Here is a 23,744-nt window from a genome sequence, read left to right as displayed (position 1 = left end):
GAAGAGTGGAACATCCATTTCCACGCTAAGCTCCCTCACACGGAGTGAGAAAAGCTGTCTCACAGAGGGTCGATTACGGAAAAGTGCAGTACATGTCGAATCGTTAATAGTTTCACAACACGGATGTTCAGGATTAGAGTGTACTTTAAGGAAATATGTAAAGTTGGTGTAAGATCTCTGCAGATTGAGTGACCACTCATTCGATTCTACATACAAGCTTTCAATGGGGCTGGTTCTGAATGCGCCTGTGGCCAGACGGATACCCAGGTGGTGGACGGGATCCAGCATCTTTAGTGCACTCGGGGCGGCAGAGTTGTATACTACGGCGCCATAGTCTAACCTTGATTGAATGAGGCTCTTATAAATGTTCATTATACACTTCCTGTCGCTTCCCCATGTTGTGTGTGATAGTATTTTGAGTAAGTTCATTGTTTTTAGACATTTAGCTTTGAGATATTTTATGTGTGGGATAAAAGTAAGCTTAGAGTCAAGTATTACACCTAGAAATTTGTGTTCTTTGTTGACAGGTATTTTTTGTCCACACAGTTCCATGCACAGGTCTGGAACCAGGCCTCTCTTTCTTGTAAAGAGAACACACGAACTTTTGTGGGGGTTGACCTTAAACCCATTTTCGCCTGCCCACTTATATATCTTGTTCAATCCCTGCTGTACTTGTCTTTTGCAGACTGCAAGGTTACAGGATTTAAAACCTATTTGTATGTCATCTACGTAGACGGAATAAAATATAGCTGATGGTAATGAAGCGCGGAGTGTGTTCATCTTAATGATAAAGAGAGTGCAACTGAGTACGCCTCCCTGGGGTACACCAGTTTCCTGTGTGAATGTATGCAACAGTGCATTACCTATTTTCACCCGGAATGTATGGTTTTGTAGGTAGCTTTCGATAATGTTTAACATATTGTCGCGGATGCCCAGCGCCGACAGCTGGCGCAATATTCTGTACTGCCAAGTCGTATCGTACGCCTTTTCCATGTCAAGAAATACGGATAGGAAGGATTGTTTATGTACGAAAGCATCGCGAATGTTTGATTCGATGCGCATGAGATGGTCGGTTGTAGGTTGCCCTTCCCTGAAGCCACATTGAAGTGGGTCAAGCATATTGCTGGACTCTAGAAGATGTACGAGACGGCGATTGATCATTTTTTCAAAAAGCTTGCAAAGACAGCTCGTAAGCGCTATAGGACGGTAGCTGGTCAGCAGTGATGTATCTTTACTGTGCTTCAAAACAGGGATCACAATAGCTTCTTTCCATTTAGATGGGAGGTACCCGGTAGCCCATATAGCATTGAAAAGTGCGAGTAGCGTTATTTGAGTATCGTTGTGGAGATGTTTAAGCATGTCGTACATGATCCTATCAGGTCCAGGTGCAGAGCTCTGACATGCAGCCAAAGCAGCCGTCAATTCGGCAATATTAAAAGGCAGGTTATATAATTCGTTTTGTCTGCATTTGCGGTTGATGGCCTCACGTTCTGCTATTTGTTTATGCTTTAGGAATGCCTTGGAATAATGATTTGAGCTGGAAATCTGCTCAAAATGTTCCCCGAGTGTGTCAGCTTGATTTTCTAAGCTATTGCCTTCATTGTTTACTAGGGGCAACGGATGAATTTCTTGTCCCTTTAGCCTTCTAAGCCCGTCCCACACTTTAGCCTCTTGAGTATATGAATTTATAGCTGAAAGGAACCTCTGCCAGCTTGCCCTCTCTGCCTGTCTTCGCGTTCGTCTTCCCTGGGATTTAATCTGTCTATATTCTACTAAATTTTCAGCAGTAGGGCATTCACGCAGTTTGCCCCAAGCTTTATTTTGTCTCCCCCGTGCCTCTCTACAATCGTTATTCCACGAGGGGCCCATCTTTTCAATAAACTGCAATTTGTCTGAGGGATGAATTTCTCTGCTACATCAATGATAACAGCGGTAAAATATGATACGGCATGATCTATGCTAAAATCACTTATAAAATCTGGTAATATGTAGGTGGATTCTTTAAAGCATCCCCAATTAGCCTCGGTTCGTTTCCAGTGAGGAACAGGCGGAGGAGAGTCATGTTGTGTTACTAGGCTTAGAGTTAAAGGGAAGTGATCACTTCCAAATAGATTTTTAATTACAGACCACTCTAAATCAGGGAAGATCGAACCAGAACCGATAGACAGGTCTATTGAGGAGTATGAATTATGCTGTGGATTATAGTAGGTCGGTTCTTTCTTATTAAAAAGGCACGCACTGGAGTTTAAAAGGAAATTTTCAATGAGTTGACCTCTCGCGCCGCATCGTGAGTCTCCCCACATCGGGTTATGGGCGTTAAAATCTCCCACGAGTATGTAAGGCTCGGGGAGCTGGTCAATGAGGTTATAAAAGTGTTTTTTGAGACGCTGGTTTCGCGGTATATAAATGGAACACACTGTTACTAATTTATGAAAAAGAATGGCCCTAACTGACACTGCCTCGAGGGGCGCGTTAAGGGTGACGGGTCGGCAAGCGACAGATCTGTGGGCTACTATTGCTACACCGCCAGAGGTGGTAGCCTCATCACGGTCATTCCGAAAGATAGAGTAATTACGAAGGAAATTAGTGTTTGTAGGTTTCAGATGTGTCTCTTGAAAACACAGCAACCTTGGATTATGTTTATGTAACAGTTCGTTAATGTCGTCGAAGTTACGTAAAAGTCCTCGCACATTCCACTGTAGTATTTGTGTTTCCATTATAACAAATGTGTTGGGTGCTGTGTGTTTAAGAGATAAGGATTAGCTCACGGGCCTTTTTCAGATGCCGTGACGGGAGTTTTGTCTCTTTTGGAGCGATCGAGAGTGCCTCGCCGCTCTTTAGGCGCTGGTGGCGCCGTCTTGCTGGTGGTTGTGTCCATCGCCTCTTGCGAGGCGCTGGACAGGCGCTCTTCCGAGCGCTTTGTTTGGCATGAAGGCCTCGGCACGTTGGACAAGGTCTTTGAGGTCACTTGCCCGGAGGTAGATGGCCCCTTCTGGTGGCTTGGCGAAGCAGTGCTAGCTGCAGCAGCCTGGGGGGCGGATGGCGTTTCTGCCGCATCACTGGGTGTGAGTCGGACAGCCGCCAGAGACCGTTGTGGCGCTGCCCCCTGACGCACAACTTTGGCAAATGTTTTTGGGCAGGTAGGATACCCGCCTGCGTGCCTCCTTGAAACTAATATTTTCCTTTACTTTTATCGTCACAATTTCTTTTTCTTTTTTCCAGGATGGGCACGACCACGAGTATGCGGCGTGCTCCTCTTCACAATTTACACAATGGAGAGTGTTCTTGCAAGCTTCAGAAGTATGTTCATGGGCACTGCACTTCACACAGGTTTGACGGCCTCGGCAGCTCTACGAACTGTGGCCGTAACGTTGGCATTTGAAACATCTGAGTGGATTGGGCACATATGGCCTAACACGGAGCTTGATGTACCCTGCCTCGATTGACTTGGGCAGGACACTTGATCCGAAGGTGATTATCAAGTGCTTGGTTTGGATTTCTTTGCCATCTCGCCTCATCTTAATTCTTTTGACATTGACTACATTCTGTTCACTGAAGCCCTCCAAGAGTTCAGCCTCAGTGAGCTCCAGCAAGTCATCGTCCGACACAACGCCGCGGGTGGTGTTCATAGTACGGTGCGGGGTTACTGTTAGTTGGTTATCCTCAAATGACACTAGCTTAGGCAGTTTCTCGTATTGCTTCTTATCGCGGAGCTCCAGGAGGAGATCCCCGCTTGCCATCCTGGTCGCCTTATAACCGGCTCCAAAAACATCAGTCAAAGTCTTCGATACAAGGAAAGGTGAAATGGTGCGCACTGGTTTGCCTGGTTTTTCTGAGTGAACTACATGGAAATGTGGGAAGTTGTGGACTTGGCGTCCGAAAAACTGAAAAACGTCATCGGTGCGCCCTCTTTTCTGAGGGCGATCAGGGAGTTGAGGAAAGGAGCTATCCATAAAGATATGTGATATTTCGGCAGTAACGCCAGCCACCCACCGTGGAGTCCTACAAGGGGACGCTGCAGGACCTGTGAAACACGGCCTGCAAACGTCAGCTGTACATTACCACTATAACCAAATATGAAATAACCTAGGTTGGCTATTCACACAAGGTTAACCCTTGCTGCCTGGAAAAATCGGAAGGGAAGCCAGAAGAAGACAGGAAAAGTGGAAAGAAAGGGAAAGACGAAGGTTGTAGGGAGAGAGACAGGAAAATGCAACTACCGATTTCCCCCGGGTGGGTCAGTCCGGGGGCGCCGTCTACGTGAAGCCGAGGCCAAAGAGGTGTGTTGCCTCCGCCCGGGGGCCTTAAAGGTCCGAACACCCAGCATCGGCTCAACCTGCAGGATCCCCCTTTCCCCAGACACGGCTAAGCCGCGCACGGCAACACGCGGGAGGGTCCAACCCTCGTGTGCTCGGGTACGTGGTGTCGCAACACACCAAACGCCTGCTGACGCAGACGCCCCTGCGGGGTGAACTGACGAAGAAAGTTTGTTTGTGTATGTTTAAGATGTGTCTCCTGAACACACAGCACCTTTGGGTTATATTTGTGTAAGAGTTCTTTAATGTCATCGAGGTTGTGGATAAGACCTCTAACGTTCCAGTGCATTATTTGTGTAGCCATAGTGTTCGTGTTTTTATGCTGTGTGTCAAGAGGAGTCAAGTTAGAGAAATGACTTACGGAGCCTTTTCAGGCCCCGTGATTATGATACGGGTTTTGTCTTTTTTGGAGGGGTCGCGAGACTCGCGCCGCTCCCGATGCGCTGGATGCGCCTTCTGGCTCAGGGTTGTGTCCACAGACTCTTGGGAGCCGCTGGACTTCCGCTCACACGAGCGGGGTGTTTGCACTGTACGCCTTGCCTCGAAAAGCAGGGCCTTGGAGGCCACCAACCCAGAGGTCAATGGGCCCTCCTTCAGGGACGGCGCAGCAGCGCTGGCTGGTGACGCCAGGGGGGCTGGCGGCAAAGCCGCAACCACACTCTTTGTGGGCTCGGCCGGAGCCAGAGTCTGCTGCGGCGTTGCCCCCTTGCACGCCGCACCAGCATACCCTGAGAAAAGGAAACACGTTTCCGCGCTTCTTGAAATGAGTTGTTCTCTTTGATTTTCATTGTGATTATGTCTTTTTCTTTTTTCCATGTGGGGCAGGTTCGAGAGTATGCTGCGTGTCCACCGTCACAGTTGGGACAGTGGAGTGTGCCATTACAGTTGTTGGATTCGTGTTCGTGTTCGCCCCACTTTGCACAGGTCAGTCGGCCACGGCAGCTTTGCGAACCATGGCCATATCTCTGACACTTGAAGCATCTCCGGGGGTTTGGGATGTAAGGCCAGACTCGAATTTTGGTATATCCCGTTTCTAAGGTTTCTGGTAGAACGCTGGACGCGAAGGTGAGGCTGAGATGTTTAGGTGGGATATCTTGGTTGTCTCGCTTCATCTTTATCCTTTGCACTTGAATAACACTGTGTTCTTTCCAGCCCTCCAGGAGCTCTTCCTCGCTTAGGCTCAACAGATCTTCATCAGAGATCACTCCTTTACATGTGTTCAATGATCGACGGGGGGTAACAGTGATTGCCACATTACGGAATGCTAAGAGATTGGAGAGTTTGCCATGCTGTAGAGTGCCGTAGACCTCAAGCAGAAGGCCGCCACTGCTCATTTTCGTCACTTTGTAGCCAGCACCTAGTGTGTCAGTAAGGCATTTAGCTACGATGAAAGGTGAGATAGTTCTGACTGTCTTTTCGGGATCTTGACTGTGTATTACATGGAGGAAATGGAAGCGGGGGAAAGTTTCTTTGAGCTGGCTGAATAGCTGGACAGTTTCTTCAGTGCGCCCTCTTTTGGAAAGAGGACGATCAGAAACGGGGGGCATGATGTCTTAGCCATGCAGAACTCATTTAATTTCGTAGCTACGCCAGCCGCCCCCCACCGAGCGCAACAAGGGGACGTCATGAGTCCAGGATGAAACGCAGACAGCAGCTGTACATAGCCACTATAACCTAATATAAAATACCCAAGGTTGGATACATACACCAGGTTAACCCTTGCCGATTAGAAATTCGGAAGTGAGAAGTGATAAGAAGACGGGAAAGAAGAGATAGCAAGAAGGAAAGCAAAAGATTGAATTGAATAGAGGGACAGGAAAAGGTGAACTGCCGATTTCCTCCAGGTGGGTCAGTCTGGAGGTGCCGTCTACGTGAAGCAGAGGCCAAAGAGGTGTGTTGCCTCCGCCAAGGGGCCTTAAAGGTCCCAACACCCAGCATCGGCTCAACCCCCAGGATCCCCCTTTCCCCAGACACGGCTAAGCCGCGCATGGCTACACGCGGGAGGGTCCAACCCTCGTGTGCTTGGGTACGTGGTGTCGCAACATGCCAAGCGCCTGGTGAAGCAGACACCCCGTGGGGGTTCTGTGCGGTGAAATTGTCACTTTTGGGTTACCAATACTGGTAAGTTCTCTGAGCTTTTGCGCTTGATCTTTGTCATTTAGTTCTAGGAGGAGGTCCCCGCTAGACATTTTTGAGGCTTTGTATGTAGGTCCGATTTTTTCTTTTAGACACTTGGCCACTAGGAATGGAGAGAGCTTTCTCACTGGTACATTGTTTTCGCTGTGCAGTACATAGAACTTGGGAAATGATTAAGCATTACTCCAAAATGAGAATTGGAATGTTGCTTCAGTGCGGCATCTTTTCAGACACCGATCATAGAGAACAGAGGCTTGCACTGCCATGAGAAAAATGTGTATTTTCGGCAACAGCGCCGACCGCACACCACGGAGCCCAACGCGGGGAGGCGGCAGAGTTTGTGTACAAGTCTGCACGACCCCAGTTGTATGCCGTCACTATAACCAAATATGGTGTACCCAAGGTAGGATAGCCACACAAGGTTAACCCTTGCTGCCGTGGAGAATAGAAGTAAATGGAAGGGAGAAGAAGACAGGAAAGGTCAAAAAGTGAGAGATAAAGACGATGATTTGAGGAGAGAGGCCGGAAAAGGAAAAGACGACTGCCGATTTCCCCCAGGTGGGTCATTCTGGAGGTGCCGTCTATGTGAAGCAGAGGCCAAAGGGGTGTGCTGCTTCCGCTGGGGGTCCTTAAAGGTCCAAACACCCAGCATCGGCTCAACCCCCAGAATCCCCCTTTCACCGGACACGGCTAAGCCACGCACAGCTATACGCCTCGTGCACCGCCTATAGAGGCACCACTGAAAGCCACCTAACGGACGCTTCCAACAGTACACGCGGGAGCAGTAGCAGACGACAACCCTTTGCAGGAAGGATGGCTGAAGTTCGCAGCTGCAATTTCTTCTTTGTTCGGGTGCCAGGCTGCTTCTGCGGTGACACCTGTAGGGAAGATGCTGACCTCTGCGCGAGCGGGTATGAACACGATGTTACCGGTGTTTGGGACAACATGGTCCACATACATGCAAGGTGTGTCCCGCAGACAAACGCCATGAACCCCATTTACATAACAAGGAGCTCATATTCACTAGCCGATAAATTTTGTTGAGTGATGCGATCTCTCGATGGTTTTTTTTTATTCTACCCTTGCCGCAATGCTGCTTCTGTACCTGAATAATAAGTACCCGTCGTTAGTGCAAACTTATATGAAACAAATCCGCACGCTGCAATCTCTGCATATGCCGTTGTGATTTTTCTGCCAATGAATACATGTGACGTCGCCGAATAAGTGCAGTCGAAGTCGCCTCAAGAAGAGTAATTGCCAATTTATTGATGGAAACGCGTACACTAGCCAACGAAGTCACCAAACACACGAGTTAATAAAAGCGCGTGTTAGTGCTGCACCACCGATGCAATTCTGCTGCATACGCCGATGAACTACCATTCCCGCTGCAGTTTGTGCAATTTTAAATTCCCCAAGGGAGCTGCTTGGAAACGTACAAAGCTAAAGACTGACTAACTTTTCAGTACTTTTTTATATTACTAGAGAGAGGTGCCACATGATATATCTAAAAGCAGAGCAGCGCCAGTCAAAGTAGATGAGCACCGGCGGCAAGGCCCGGTTTAGTCGTCTCCAGCGTAAGTATAAGAAAGAATTCAGTTGAGTACAAAACTCACATGCAAGAAGGGACTACAATGTGAAACAAACAAATCACTTGGCATTTTAAGTTTGCTCAGGCAGCGGTGTGATGACTTCCCAAACGGGAAGCGAACTTTTCGGCGAGAAATGGAACAAAAATACCATATGCAGCAGCTATTAGCAATTCTTGCCCTGAACTACCTATTTTCTAAACACATTTCCAAAAACGCAAACAATATCTAAGATGCCCTCGGGCGAAAAGAATAAAGCTGTTAAAGAAGCACTTCCTTGGTATCATTCCGTTAAGACACAGCGTGATTTATACCCTTTACAAACAAGGCAGGGTGAAAACTTCGCAGTTCAAAAGAATCGACAAGAGTTATGCATGGAGTAACTAGCAACAGTTAAACTTGTGCGAAGCCATGCATAAAATAGATGTAAAAACATGAAGTGCGTGACAGCTGGTGCGAGGATTTACCGCGCCACATGAAACCAACAATTTCAGTTCTTGCAAACTTCAGTAGCTTTAACATACAACGCAATGCGCTCGTGCAGTCGTGCTGCCTAGCTAGCGCAACGCGGTAAAGAAGCGGAAAACAATATAAGCGGCAAACAGCATTCCGAACTTTAGCGAAATGCCTTTAAACCTCATGCTGCACTGCAGACGAGCTTCGTTGCTCACGCGTCTAACTATGATCGAGTGGAAGAAAACACCGACGAGACAACGAAAAGGATGAGAACAAGAAATTTCCCTTCGAAGCGACGATCCATTTTTGCTACCATTACTCCCGCTGATGAGGCTTTGCCGGGAGTGATTAGAACCGTATTGCCGGCACGTTTTCACCAGTATTTGAGCCCCCCACCCTGCAGCAATTCTTCTTCGACATTCCCTGAAGCTTTGGTCACCCCACACGTGCGAATGGTGTTGCCTATCTTGCTCTGAAAACGTGAATAAGACAGAAGCACGATCAACGACACAACAAACTACGGCGCGCGCCAGGCTCCTCTCCCACGTGTTCTGCGCAAGGCCGCCACCAGTGGCGCGTCTGTCGGCGTGCACGGCGCATATACATGGGAGGGGCCAACCTTCGTGTGCTCGGGTACGTGGTGTCGCAACACACCAAACGCCTGCTGACGCAGAAGCCCCTGCGGGGGCCAGTGAATGTTAATGATAGTTTTTCCATGTAAGTTATGTCATGGAGGTGTAACGCTGGCATCATGGACTCTTAATACAGTGGGCAAATGAATCCTGCAACATACAGTATCACTGTTGACTTGTGCGCACAAAAATGGTTGCACATATGCATAAAACATTTCATGAACATGATAATTTGGCATCACATTACCCAAAACTGAAGTGCTCGTGTTACAGCCCAAGGCGGTAGCATACACAAATACCATGCATGCTTCCTATAAACTTGCCTAGGCCTTGCAGCAGTATCTCTTCATGCTCAAAAGTTGAAGCGGCACAATGCCCTTTGACGCAAGTGCTACACTTCTTTCACGAATATGCATGTTTGGTTAGATTGACATAAACCGTAGAGGTCTGCTCTCTCGCAGTTGTTCTCTGGTTTTAATTGTGTGTGCAAATCAACATTGGGCTCCGCTGGTCATAAAAACAATAACAAAATCGATGGCAATACAACAGAAAAGCATAAGGTCGTGTGCAGGGCACGTGTTAACTGACAGTCAGGAGTGCCAGTGACAGGCAGGAGTGCCACAGTCAGGAGTACCAGCACTGGCCACACTAGAACGGCGACTTGTTCGCGCACTAGAAGATGGTGCCGGCAGCATTGTGCTGTCAGCAACACCTTTTAGCTGCTGAACGGCGTGCAGTAGTATTCCGATACAAATGTATCATCCTTTATATGGCTCGGACGTAGTGACAGCTACGAGAGATGTTCAGTACTAGGAGGTCGCGAACACGCGACTGAATCCGCATTAACGGGATGATCTACACAGTCCTACACAAATCGCGAGATTCAAAGTAGCTGGCCGGATGTGAGACCGCAACTAGAGAATGTGATCGCAACTCAATGCCTCAGCGCTAACTGGACGAGCTCTAAGCAACGAGCTTCGATAACAAGGAGTACAACGGAGACAGGCATGAATACCTTTGTAGCGCTTCGCCCGAAATAGTCGGTTGTTACTGACCACACCGTGATGCCACTAACCGACTGCCAATGCGTCTGTCCCGACACTTCAATAAAGTGATTGGTCAGCGACAACACCGTACTCGCTGCAACGAACCCCGCAGCATACGATGACATTTCACCATCTGCATCGGCAGGTATGCCTACGGATTCTAGGTATACCGGCATCACAGTACGATCAGTGCGACCAACCGCTGGCTGGGATCAGCGTCCCAAGTTTACTGCAATCGGCTGGCAACCGATGGGAGAACCGACCGATGGCCAGGATATCAGCGTTCCACGGTCAGAATGTCGCAATCGGCTGGCTCTCCATGGGTAGTGATACAATCGCACACTTGAAAATCACGACTGAGGTCGAACAACCGTTCGAATCATCCTCGGCGATGGACTTCGCCGAGCAGTACACGAACTCAAGCTCGTTGCTTCCGAACGCGCGAGGCGTACGATCGAGACCGGGACGTCGCGATTCTCGCTTTCTGCACGAAAACAGGAGGCTCGTATAGCCACGGTTATACTGGCCTCATTGCCATGCGTGCGAAAAGTTAGCGGAAAGCTGCGACATCCGCCGCCACCCCTCGCCCTCCTTGGGCTGTTCGACAGCTCACCACTGTTATGGTCGCGCCCGTGTGTGCGGGAAGGGAGCGCTTCGGCTTGGTCGATCGTCGCACGAGCCACTCCCTTTCGAACCCTACACGAAACCAGCGTGGACAAACTACAGGCCAACACGATCTGCGCTCGCGCCACCCGAGACTCAATCGTACGAAAAGCAGTTCCTAGAGGCCAAAATGCGACCGCTGGAAAACGGCACGAACCGTTGGAGCCACTCACCTTTCTAAAAGTGCATCTTCGGCTTTCCCAGCACCTTGGTTGTGGCCTCGACGTATGGGATCATGAGATTGAAAAAAGGTTGTGATCAGACTGGTAGACGCATAAATGGGTCACGACTAACACCTCACGGGCTTAAGCTTCCACGGGAATGAATGGCGACCGTATCACGAAAGTTCGCCAGTTGAAAACACATACCTAAATGGAACAGAAGCGTTGGAAGAGTCTGGAAAGATATTGTGGATAAGCAGAAGTCATCGTTACGTCTAGATTCAATGTGTATGGTAGCGCCATCTATAAATGCCGTAAGGGGTAATCATGGTCGCGAAACTGCAATCGCTTTGGCGCCTGCAAAGCACAAAATCATTGCCTTCGAGATTCGATTTTGTTAATTGATTGATTGATTGATGTTTGAGGTTTAATGGCGCAAGGGCCAAGACCAAAGAGCGCCATGCTATAGTGTTAATGTGTTCGTAGTGGTCTGATGGGTTCTGTGAATTTAATGTGACGTGGCTGTAAAGGGGCTTAAAAGAGCCGATGTAAATTGCATAAAATCTACACGTAATAAAATTATGGCAATGATTAGTGACGTGTACTATGATCGCTAAAATACATTAAGAAAGACTGATGCAGTACATAAAATTTGCGAAATGCTAAAATTGCCTAAAGCACAACTGCCTCACCAAAGCCCTTGAAACACAAGGGCCTAGAGGCATGTGCTATACGAAACAATATATCACAGCGGCATCCTATGAAGAGAGGAAGCGCTACGAACATATGGGGCTAATAACATGTAACACAGCATCTTTCAGGAAACTTAGGACTGCGTTGGTGTCAAAGAGCGGTTCTGCACCAAGTAACATTTCAGGATGAAGGGGGCTGTGCTGCCGGTATGATAAGGGAAAGTGTTTCTTTCAGATTCGACTTTCCGACACTCCAGCAGGACGTGGAGGATGGTCAGCCCACGACCTACAGGTCGTGGGTCAGCCTCTTCGATTCGATTTTATTACTCTGTAAGAGCCGTCCTAATCAGACGAGACCGTTTTTGTCGAAAGTGTCCAACCCTTGTGCGCATGCGTCAGTTGAGAAAAAGAAATTTGGGGATTTTTGTGTGTTGTAATTTGCCTTTGCCTAGGTTAGAGTGGTTATAATGGGAAGGTTGTGAAGCCAAACCCCTCAATCTCCTAAAGTAGCGCCAACCACTTCCCTCCTCCTCCGTTCCACAGCCGCGCTCGGCTCGGCCTCGACAGTGGCGCCGCCTATGCTGTCCCTGACGTAGCAGACGACGGCTAACACGCTACCGGACGAAATCCGCGGAAAAGTTCGTTTGAGCCCTGATTGATTGATGGATATTGTTTCTTGGCGCAAGGGCCAGAAATGGCCAAAGAGCGCCATGACATTTGGTGATGAATGGCAATGAGTATCGTTGAATATGGCGGTAATCGAGTGGCTGTATATTGGCCTAAAATATTCGCTGTAAATGGTGTAAAATATATGTATCTATTAAAACAATGTCAATGAAAAGTGAGTCCTATGGTTGTAAAAGTACGTTGTGAAGGATTAGATACTAAAACATGTTAATTTATAACAACACCAGTGCCTCTGCAGAGCCCTTCAGCGCAAGGGCTGCGAGGCATGTGCTCTGTAAGTGATTTCATTGCAGCTACAGCCTCTAAGCAGTGGCTGTGCTACAAATAGCCTGGCCAAATGATTTCTATGGTATTAGTTTATTCTAAGAACTTGAGTACTGATTTAAAATTAAATAGAGGGTCATTGCCCAAAAAGAAGACTGGGTGCAGAGGTATATATTATGACGGTATAAGGAAGGGAAGGACTTTTTTCTCTCCTCTTCTAATAATGGGCACTGAACGACGAGAACATGAAGGACTGTAAGTCTACTTCCACACCTAATGCATGTCGGAGGGTTAGTTCCAGTTAGAATATACGAGTGAGTGCTATAGGTGTGCCCAATTCTTAACCTACAGAGCAGTACACTCTTAGACAAAGTTACACCCTTTGGCTTGCCCCTTCTGCCACACAACAATAATCGTTATCTGCCTTGATGCGTTTCCTTTCTTTAACGCTGCGAGCCCGGTACTTTCCAGTAACGAACGGCACGCGCGTTATCAGCACAGAACAGTTTACACCCTTTGGAGTGCCCCTTCTTTCGAGGAACCCGTGTGGGTTTCCTTTGTAGCAATTGCTACGAACGGGTAGATGTCTGATCTTCCCTTTATTCATTACTTCTCTCCACCTTGCGGGTTTCCGCAGAACTACTACATCATTATACCTGTTTGTTTTATGTGTTTCACAGCAGAAAAGATCACGTATGCCTCCGCTGTGAAAATGCTGGTGTTTGGATTTAATGCACCGGACGTTGAAAATGACGGTCAGAGAGCTGCATAAGATACACCATAAGTAGACTTTGAGGCGTCTGTATAAAACTCCGCGCAAGAGTACTTCGCCTGGAGTTCGAGAAAGTGTGAATGTATGTGCACCTCAGGCGCATATTTTGTTATTGCGACGAAAGACATATCACACTGGATAGTCTGCTATTTCCAAGGTGGTGCAAGGTTAGTGGGAGTCATTTGGGCTGTTTCTCGATGTTAAATACCGGTTTCATTAGTCAGTCGTTCTAAGCGCACAGACAGAGGAGCTCGAACAGATGGGCGGTTACGATGAAATCTTGCAGAAGACAAGTCAAGTACAGTTGAGTAACACGGATGTTCGTTATTCGATTTACATTTTAAAAAGTAGCAGGAGCTTAGATATGTTCTGCGTAGGTGTAAGGACTATTCGTTTGCTTCGACATACAGACTTTCCACAGGGCTTGTCCTAAATGCGCCTGTTGCCAGCCGTATACCTAGATTGTGGACTGGGTCGAGAATTTTGAGAGCACTGTCCGATGCGGATTGGTGCACCACGGCTCCGTAGTCGAGGCGTGATCGTACAAGGCTCTTATAAAGGCTAAGCAAACACCTCCTGTCACTGCCCCAGTTTGTTTGAGAAAGTAGCTTCAGCAGGTTCATAGTCTTCAGGCACTTCGCTTTAAGATATTTCAGGTGGGGAATGAAATTAAGTTTTGTGCCCAAAATAATACCTAAAAATTTATGTTCAAGGCTGACCGATAGTCCTTCTCCGTTGAGGTCAATGGCGGGTTCCGGTAACATGCCTCTCTTGCTTGAGAAGAGAAGACATGTGCTTTTTTGGGGGTTAAATTTAAAACCATTTTCTTCTGACCACTTTGAGAGTTTGTTTAGGCCAAGCTGTAGCTGTCTCTCGCAGATGCTAAGATCGTACGACCTAAAAGCTATCTGTACATCGTCCACATAGACCGAGTAAAAGAGCGTGCGAGGTATTATGTAAAGAGTTCATTTTCACAATAAAGAGTGTACAGCTCAGCACTCCACCCTGCGGTACACCTGTCTCCTGTGAGAATGATCGAGACTGCACATTGCCAACTCTAACGCGAAATGTTCTGTCAGACAGGTAGCTTTCAATAATGGTCAGCAAGTTGCCGCGTATACCCATTCTAGAAAGAACCCGAAGGATCCCAAAGCGCCACGTAGTGTCATATGCCTTTTCCATATCAAGGAATAGAGATACGACAAGATGTTTGTGGATAAAGGCTTCACGGATGTACATTTCCATGCGGACAAGCTGGTCTGTCGTCGACCTACCTTCCCTGAGACCGCATTGGTATGGGTCTAATATTTTGTTGGTTTCAAGATAGTGGAGCAAGAGTTTATTCACCATCTTTTCAAAGAGTTTGCATAGGCAGCTTGTCAACGCTATCGGCCTATAACTGTTTGCAAAGGAAGGGTCCTTACCCTGTTTCAGAATGGGAATTATAATGACCTCTTTCCAGACAGAGGGAATCTGGCTGGAAGACCATATCCCATTGTAAAGAAAAAGAAGGGTTTTTTGTGTTTCAGATGGCAAGTGCTTTAGCATTTCATATATTATGCGGTCAGAGCCTGGGGCAGATTTGTTTCAGCCGTTTAGTGCTGCTTGAAAATGTGCTATGCCAAATGGTCTATTGTATACCTCACATTTCGCACTTTTTCGTACTAATGGCTGCCGTTCTATTCGTGTTTCTTGTCTTTGAAATGTGTCAGAGTAATGTGACGAACTGGATATGCGTTCAAAATGTGCGCCTAGAAAGTTCGCCTGATCTTCCATACTATCTCCCTGTGTACTTACTAAGATAAGGGTAGCGAGTAAGGTTGTCGACCTTTTATTCTGTGCACTCTATTCCAGACCTTTGTCTCATCCGTGTAAGAGTTAATTCCTGATATATATTTTTGTCAACTCTCTCTTCTAGCGTGTCGGCGCGTTCTCCTTCCCTGAGATTTGACATGCTTAAAATTAACAAGGTTTTCTGCAGTCGGAGAATCGCGGAGAAACCCCCATGCTTCGTTCTGCTTCTTACGCGCGACGACACTCCTCGTTCCACCACGGAACAAGCCCGTTCGAGCCCTGTGGAGCAGTTTTTGAGGCGAGGTTTTGCTTCGTCAGTCGGTAACTGGCCTTAATAATGCCGTGTTGGAATTGCGCAAAAAGAAATAGAGAAAATGACCACTATTTAAAGGGACACTGAAGGTTACTATGAAGTCAAGTTAAAGTGATGAAGCAATAATCTAGAACGTCTAAGGCGTCAATATAATCGTGAACAGAGCTTTAGTAACCGAGAAATTGAGGTAAATGCACGACACGATTTGAGACCCCCCAGCGACATTCCGGTAATAGCCCGATGACGAAGGCACTCCTCATCATAATTGATGTCACTAGTACTCAACTACTCGTATAAAATGAATGAATGTTTGATGTTTAATGGCGCAAGGGCCAAGTGTGGCCAAAGAGTGCCATGTCCTTGGTGATGAGTTCGCAGTGTAATTATGAGTTCTATGATATTGGTGTGACGTGGCTGTAAAGGGGCCTAAAAAATAGTCGCGCTAAAGTGCGCAAAATCTGTATAATAAGATTACGTAGATGACGTATGACGTGTACTATGAACATTAAGATGCATTTAAAAAGAATGATGCGATGTGTAAAAATATATCAGGTTATGAATATGTGGTTTTTATTGGCGCAAGGGCCAGGTATGGCCAAAGAGCGCCATGCAAGTGTTAGTAATTTTGCAGTGGAGTGATGGGTTCTATGAAGTTGATGTGACGTGGCTGTAAAGGGGCCTAAAATATAGTCACTGTAAAGTGCGTAAAATGTACGTGTAATAAAATTATGGCGATGACAGATGACGTGTACTATGAGCAATAAGGTGCATTTCAAAATAATGATACAATATAAAGAAATGCATAAGTTTCTAAAGTTCATGCATAAGTTCATGGCACTCTAAAGGGAGGAAGAAGACGAAGTGACTGCGAGCCAGAACGCTCTACTAGGTATGGTTCCTGCTCGTTCCTGCCGTTCCTGCTCGTTCGCTGCGGCTTCTGTCACTTGGCCAGGTTTTGGGTGATATTAGGCTTTACTAATCTTATTTATTGAGCTCTCACTAATTCTAGCGCCACCTTCATCCTAGGCTGATGTCCATAAACTCCCCAGGCAGGGGTTTTTCCCCATGGGCGGCCTCTATTCCAACGGATGAATTGCCTCCAGATTTGTTCATCCGCAGTGGTGTGAGCAACATCCCGGTGGCTCTGGTTCCTTCAAATGGAGGCTTTATACGTCTGACCAACCCCCATGCGATCCAGAAATCTGTGCAAGCTGCTACCTCTTCATACCAGACCATCACGGAAGTGAGGCAGTTCGGCCGCGGAGGTATCGTGTGTCGATCGCCAGACCAGTCCTGTGTCGCGGATTTGCTAAAGTGCTCATCATTCGCGTCATTACCGGTGAGTGCCTTCATCCCTGCTCACCTCGCCTGCACTAAGGGAATAGTCAGAGGTGTCGATGCTGATCTTTCTCCCGCTGAAACACTTGAGAGATTGTCTGGGACTGGAGTAATCGCTGTTTACCGATGCAGTCGAGTGGTAGACAATAAGCGGGTCCCAACAGAATCAGTGATACCAACTTTTGCTGGAACTTCCTGCCCGTCAGAGCTAAAGGTGTGGCCCCTTGTGTTCAGAGTTGAACCCCTGGCGTCGCGTCCGATTCAATGCCGCAATTGCTGGCGATACGGCCATAGTATGGCAGGGTGTAAATCAAGACAACGTTGTTGCGCATGTGGGGGAGAACACGCTCAAAGTGATTGTAATGCCCAAGAAGAGCGATGCTGTCTCTGTGATGGAAATCATCCAGCCAATTATTTAAACTGTTCTGTTAGGGCTCAAGAATTACAGGTGATTGAAATAATTGATCGTCGACGCTGCTCTAGAATGGAGGCCATAAACATTGTGAAAGAAAGGGCATCTGGCTATGCGGGGACAATAGGCAGACAAAATCTTACCACGGACCGATCACTTACTGCAACTATAGAGGCCGCTGTGGAAAAGGCAGTTACTAAAGCTATGGAAAGGTTCGCAATGAGCCTTGGTGAATGTATCTCACAAGCCGTTTCTAGTCATTTATCTCATTTGATGCAAACTACCTGCCCAGCTCCTGTACCAACGCAAACAGTTGATCCTGAGCACCAAACTAACCATGAAAGATCAGACGCCAGTCCTTGCAATAATGATATTGGACTTTCAACTCCCTCTTCCGCGGGCCCTACAACTTGTAATCTGATTAATACAGATTTGGAGATGACAGAGGTAGAACAAAATGCTCGAGCATATAAAAGAACCATGTCTTCTATTAGTGAAGACTCCTCCCCCGGTCCTCACTCAAAAGCTAAGAAAAGTCTGTCCAGTGTTGTGCTAAAGGATAACATTCTACAGAAGGCAGTTTCGACTGCGGCACTTTCCAAAACATAGGATCACTAAAAGTGCTTCAGTGGAACTGCCGCTCTTTATATTCGGCATCAGTAGATTTAGCTTGTTTAACTTATCAATTTAATCCTGATTTAATTATGTTACAAGAAACGTGGCTAAATCCTGAGAAATCTTTTCAACTGAAATTCTACAGGTCATTCCGATTAGACCGTCCTACAAGAGGTGGCGGATTACTTACACTTATCTCATCTAAATTTTGCCATAAGGCTAAAATTTCATTTCAAGTTTCTACTCCAGAGTGTGAAATCCTAGCGATAGAACTGGTTCTCCCGGGATGTTGTCCTTTTACCGCAGTTAATGCATATTTTCCATCTGGCGTACAGGACACTAGCACACTGGATAGTGTTATTAACTCTTGTGGACGTGACATTGTAATCTCAGGTGATTTCAATTCTCACCATATCTCATGGGGTTAAAGAACAGATTTGTGCGGCACCCGATTGTGGAACTGGTCGTTGGACAATCGACTCACGTGTGCAAACTCCGGATCTATTACGTTTGTTAGAGGCCGATCTTACTCTTCACTAGATCTTACATTCTCTGGCCCGAGTCTCTCCGTAACTTCTTGGTCGACTATTGATTGTTCGACAAGCAGTGATCACCTTCCAATAGTATTTGACGTTGCACGTCCGGTAACATTTATAAGTGACCAGGTTCGAACTTTCATAAATTACAACATTTTTAAAAAATGCTTACGAAATGTTCTTTCATCTCTGTCTGATGCACCTAAAGAACAAAAAACCACGATTATCTGTTCCGCTTTGGAAAGTTCTCAAAAAAAGGCTCAATTTGAGATTACATTGAATAAAAGAAATTCTTACAGTCCTTGGTGGAATGAAGAATGCACTCGAGACTACAGAAAGAGAAAAGCTGCTTGGAAAAAATTATTGCATAACCAGAGTCCCCAAAATTGGAGTGACTATAAATTTTTTCGAGCTGTCTTTAAACATACAGTTTCTAAAGCCAAAGACGAATTCGACTGTAAGCATTTTGATTTCTAGTCTAACAATAAAAATAAGCGTGCATTGTTCCGTTTTCTCTGCAGTAGAAAAGTTCTTCCGCGTCAAATTAATATCGACTCTATAATCTTAAGTAGTGATGAAATGAAACAATCACTAGAAGAAATCGCGAAGGGATTAGAAATTAGATTTTCTTCTGTCTTGCCAACTTGTTCTCGCTTAGGAAGGGCATCAGATGATTTTACAGAAATCTCCATGTTAGAATTCGCTGAGATCGTGGAGCGACTTCCAGATTCAGCTCCCGGTGTGGATGGGGTAACATCTACTATGATCAGAATTTTATTTAAGGAAGCTCCTGATGACCTTTTAGCTATTGTAAATTACTCTATTCGCTTCTCATGGATTCCGTTTGCGTGGAAAATTGCTAAAATCATCCCTATTCTTAAAAATCATGGGGAAGGATATACAATAGATAACATTAGGCCAATTGCGCTAACCTCAAATTTGGTTAAATTAATTGAAAGAATTCTATATGCCCGCATGATTAAATTTATACAGAACAAGGACTTGCTTAGCCCCTGCCAAATTGGATTCCGACCATCATGTTCAATTTTGCATGCTCACGTGGACCTAGAAAGCAGAACAAAATTAGCACGGCGACAGAGGCAAATAGGTGCTCTTGTGACATTAGACATTTCCAAAGCCTACGACAGTGTAGAACACTTAATTTTATTAGATATATTGCGAAATCTAGTGATTCCAAATTACTTTTCAAACTGGATTGGTGAATTTTTAAATGGAAGAAGATTTTACTGCAGTCTGAGAGGCGTTTCCTCGAGTATATATAATCAATCACGAGGTGTTCCTCAAGGAGCTGTCACTTCACCATTACTATTTAATATTCTGATGTGTTCCATTCCTGTACATCAAGATGTACAAACATACGTATACGCGGATGACATTGCTTTCTTTGCATCAGACAGTGATATTCACTCTCTATATTATCGACTACAAAACTACCTCAACGCCATAGAAACTTGGTTAAACAAAATTCGCCTTTCACTTAACGTTAGAAAATGCTCGATATTGGTTTTCCCTCTTAACAATTAATCCCGTTAATATATCGATATCCTATCGCCTCGAGACTATACCTCAAGTGGAGTCGATGAAATACTTAGGTGTAGTATATGACGGTCCCCTAAGCTGGCTCGGCCATACTGACCATATAGTTAAAGAAGGAGTGCGAGCAGTTGGTATGCTACGTAAGCTGTGCAACAGTCGGTCCGGAATGCGGAGAGATCCACTTTTAATGATATACAAAATGTATGTACGGCCCATTTTAGAATTTGGATGTGTTTTATTTTCTGGTGCTCCAGCTTATAAATTACGTCCCCTTGTTCTACTTGAGCGGGAAGCCCTACGACTGTGTTGCGGATTACCGAAATATGTTGCCAATAACATATTACACCAAGAAGTCAGGTTGCCCTCAATATTGTGTAGATTTCGGTTACTGACGGTGCAAACAGTCTTAAAATTGTATGAATCCCCTATTACAAGATTGAAATGCATATTCATTTCCCAGCCTGCACTTTTCTTCGGAGTACACTGGCATCGTTTTCATACACCACAGGTGGTCTTCGTACAAACATTGATAAATCCCTTAAATGTACGTCTCTGGGAGGTACCGCCTATTTGTGATGTGCGAGAGAGCCTACAAATTATATATGATGACATCTACCCAAATAATGCAAACATCTCCCTTATAATATATTAAACGGCTTATTACAGGACCATTTATTGAGTTTATCTATAAGTACGGTCATTGCGACAGACACCTCACAGTGTGAAGAAAAATCTGGAATTGGCATTTTCTCTCCAGCTCTAGACTGGTCATTTGCAATCAGGATTCCGGACTTCTATTCCGTATTTTTGGCTGAATTTCTAGCTGTAGTCCTAGCCTTACGCAAACTAAATTTGTCAATATCGGCAGTAGTAATAATAACAGTTTCTTTATCCTTATGTTCCTCGCTCACAGCAAATGGTGTCACTAACCTTTTACGTACATTTCATTTTCTAGTGCCTGCCCACATAAATTTAATTAGATTGCTTTGGGTGACTGGACATAAAGGATTAGTCATGAACGAAATGGCTGACAGTCTCGCGAGAGAGGCCCTCAGTGGCCCTGTATTACCATTACTTCCTACAATAGCTTACCTGACGACTACTAGATTCCGGAGATATACAATTACTCAAGACTTTTTGAACCCAGCTGTATCTAATTTTTCAGAATATCGACACCTCCTATTCCCTTGGCCCAAAAATTCCTTTCACACCAGAAAAACTGAAGTCATCTTTACCCGATTACGTTGTCAAATACCAAAATTAAACTTCTATCGTCACAGGGCTGGTCTGGTGCCCTCCCCTCTGTGCCCAGTCTGTGGAGAAGATGAAACAATAGATCATTTTTTCATATTCTGCCGCCGTTTCACTTCTTTAAGAAAAAATCTAGAATCAAGATTTACACAGCTTGGTTTGAGCTTTTCAATTACAAATATCCTTTCTCTAGGAGCCTCCTCTCTTGGAAAGTGCCACAGGGATATTTGCTCAACCGTGGAGGATTTTATAAGTGCTACAAAGAGATTGTCTTGAATTCTTAAACATTTTATTTTTGTTCATTTCCTCCAGTTAGCTTTACCAATTTTAGTCTTTTAATAAAGATAGCCTAATTTCACCCAAATCTTGGCCAATCCCCCACAGTGGGTGTGCGCCATCGCATAAGGAATACCATACCACCATACCATACCATACCAGAACGCTATTTTTCTAGCTCAGCTATTTTCGAATGCAGCAAGCTGCCAGGAGCGTGATGGTATCAAGTTTCAAGGTGGGAAACGACTTTTCGCTACTTTAGAAAGCACTTCCGCCCGAGCAACGCCGACGCCGCGTTCAGACGCTGCGCACGCCTGGAGGCAAGCCTAGGCGAGCTACCGCCCGCCAGGCCTAATAATACCCAAGCCCTGCGAATCAATGTTTCGCCAAGCATGGAGGTCCAGGTCGAAGGAGAAGAGATGTCTCCCGAAGAATTCGGTGAAGATGCCGGCTGGTGCATGATCGGCTCCAAAAGCCGGTCCGGCCCCAGTGCATCGCGGGATAGACCTAACAACGAAGCCTACTCCCGCACCGGCGAGGGAGACGGTCGACAACCACCACGACGCCCGCGGAACGTAAAACAACAAATACTCAAGGCCAGCAGAATGCCGGCTCTCCCGAGGAACGACATCAAGATCGTCGTTAGACCCAAGGGTCAACACCGCAACGATCGGCGCAGTCAGGATTGTGTCAGCTATATACCGGGCTGCAGGAGTGTCCGATCAAGACGCCAGCGAAGACACCGTCTGCCCCAACACCCACCAAAACATCGTCGTTATTAGCACACCCAGCAGCACCAACGCAGAAAAATACAGGAAGCTCGAGGTCATCAGGATCGGCGACCGCCAATACGAGGTCAGCGCGTATGAAACGGCACCCGATCATACTGCCAAGGGGGTCATCCGAGGCATACCTCTCGAAGAAGACTCCAGGACAATTAACTCCAAGATCGTGAACGACAGGAACCCGACAGCCCTGGCAGCCAAGCGTCTTAGCAACACGACCACAGTCATCATCGCCTTCGAAGGCCTAAAAGTGCCCACTATCGTCAGGTACGGAAGCACTCTGCTTCGCTGTTCGCTGTACAGGAAGCAGGTCGACATCTGTCACCAATGCGGTAGACTGGGGCACCGTATGGACGTCTGCCCAAATCCCCAGGACAAGATCTGCAGGGGCTGCGGTGCCAAGAACCCAGATCCCAATCACCAGTGCACCCCAAACTGCCGCTTATGCGGAGGGAAACACCCTACGGCAGACAAATCCTGCCGAGCAAAGTTCAAGACCCCGTATATAGTCAAGAAACGAAGATGGGAAAGAAAAAGAGCCGAAGCGGAAGCAGAACTCGAGGCGGTCAAGGAATCCGGAGGAGATCAAGCCCCCGCCCTGCAAAAGCAAACATCCAGATCCAGAGGCCAGGCCAGGTCCAGATCGACGTCGGCTACCGGGACCCCTTGTTCCCGTCAGCACAGCCGGTCGAGGAGCAGAGCTCGCAGTCGCACCCCAGGACCGGGCCGAGCCAGGTCCAGATCCATCCAGGCCCTCCCAGAAAAGGTGAGCTGGGCAGACGCGGTCAAGGGTAACTGCCTCAGAACCGCAAGTCACAAAGAACATAGACAATGAGATTATTGCAGAAATAAAACGTGAGAACGCCATGCTCAGGAGCCTAGTACAACAGCTAACCCAAGAGGTACGCGAACTGAGAAAGGTCGCGCCTCCCTCGCAAATCCCTAGACCCACTCCCGTCAGTACTCCTGCTCCGAGCAACAATGGCGAGGAACAGGACAAAGCAACCCCACCCGCGAAAAAGCGAGCCGTACAAAGCCAAGACACCAGCCGCGCCGAACAGGCGAGATCGGAAATAAAAGCCATGCTTACCGAACTACAAAGTGCAATCGGCAATCTGTCTTCCGCCATATCCGGCCTCACTACCAGGGTGGTCAAGCTCGAAGAATGTGCGATGTGGGCACCGTCTCTGTCGCAATCACCACAGCCAAACATGGGAACTCATAATATAAATCCCGTAATCTCAGACGTTCCCATGGTGGCACCGCCCCCCGCGCACCACTCCAGTTTCTCAACAGCTCCTGATTCAAGACTCCAGGATGGCCAGACACGATAAAGAGCTATTGGTCTGGCAGTAGAACTGCAGAGGTATAGCCGGGAAAAAACCTGTCCTACAACAATACGTAAGAAACATCCAACCCAAACCCGATGTGATAATGCTACAAGAAACCGTGGGCG

At 46.7% G+C, this 23,744-nt stretch overlaps 1 protein-coding gene across 1 annotated transcript in view; it reads right to left on the bottom strand.

Annotated features, from left to right (window-relative positions):
• LOC126518742 (cysteine/serine-rich nuclear protein 2-like) overlaps positions 1 to 11,208 on the bottom strand; it is a 125,701-nt gene extending 114,493 nt beyond the window's left edge. Inside the window, exon 1 of the mRNA XM_050168512.2 lies at positions 11,009 to 11,208. The gene's annotated coding sequence lies outside the window, so the exon portion shown is untranslated. The remainder of the gene's footprint in view (positions 1 to 11,008) is intronic.
• Between the last annotated feature and the right edge of the window lie 12,536 nt (positions 11,209 to 23,744).

The sequence above is a fragment of the Dermacentor andersoni genome, chromosome 1 (assembly GCF_023375885.2).
Source record: "Dermacentor andersoni chromosome 1, qqDerAnde1_hic_scaffold, whole genome shotgun sequence".
In the NCBI taxonomy this organism is placed as follows: Eukaryota; Metazoa; Arthropoda; class Arachnida; order Ixodida; family Ixodidae; genus Dermacentor; species Dermacentor andersoni.
This window is presented reverse-complemented; position numbering and strand designations above follow the sequence as displayed.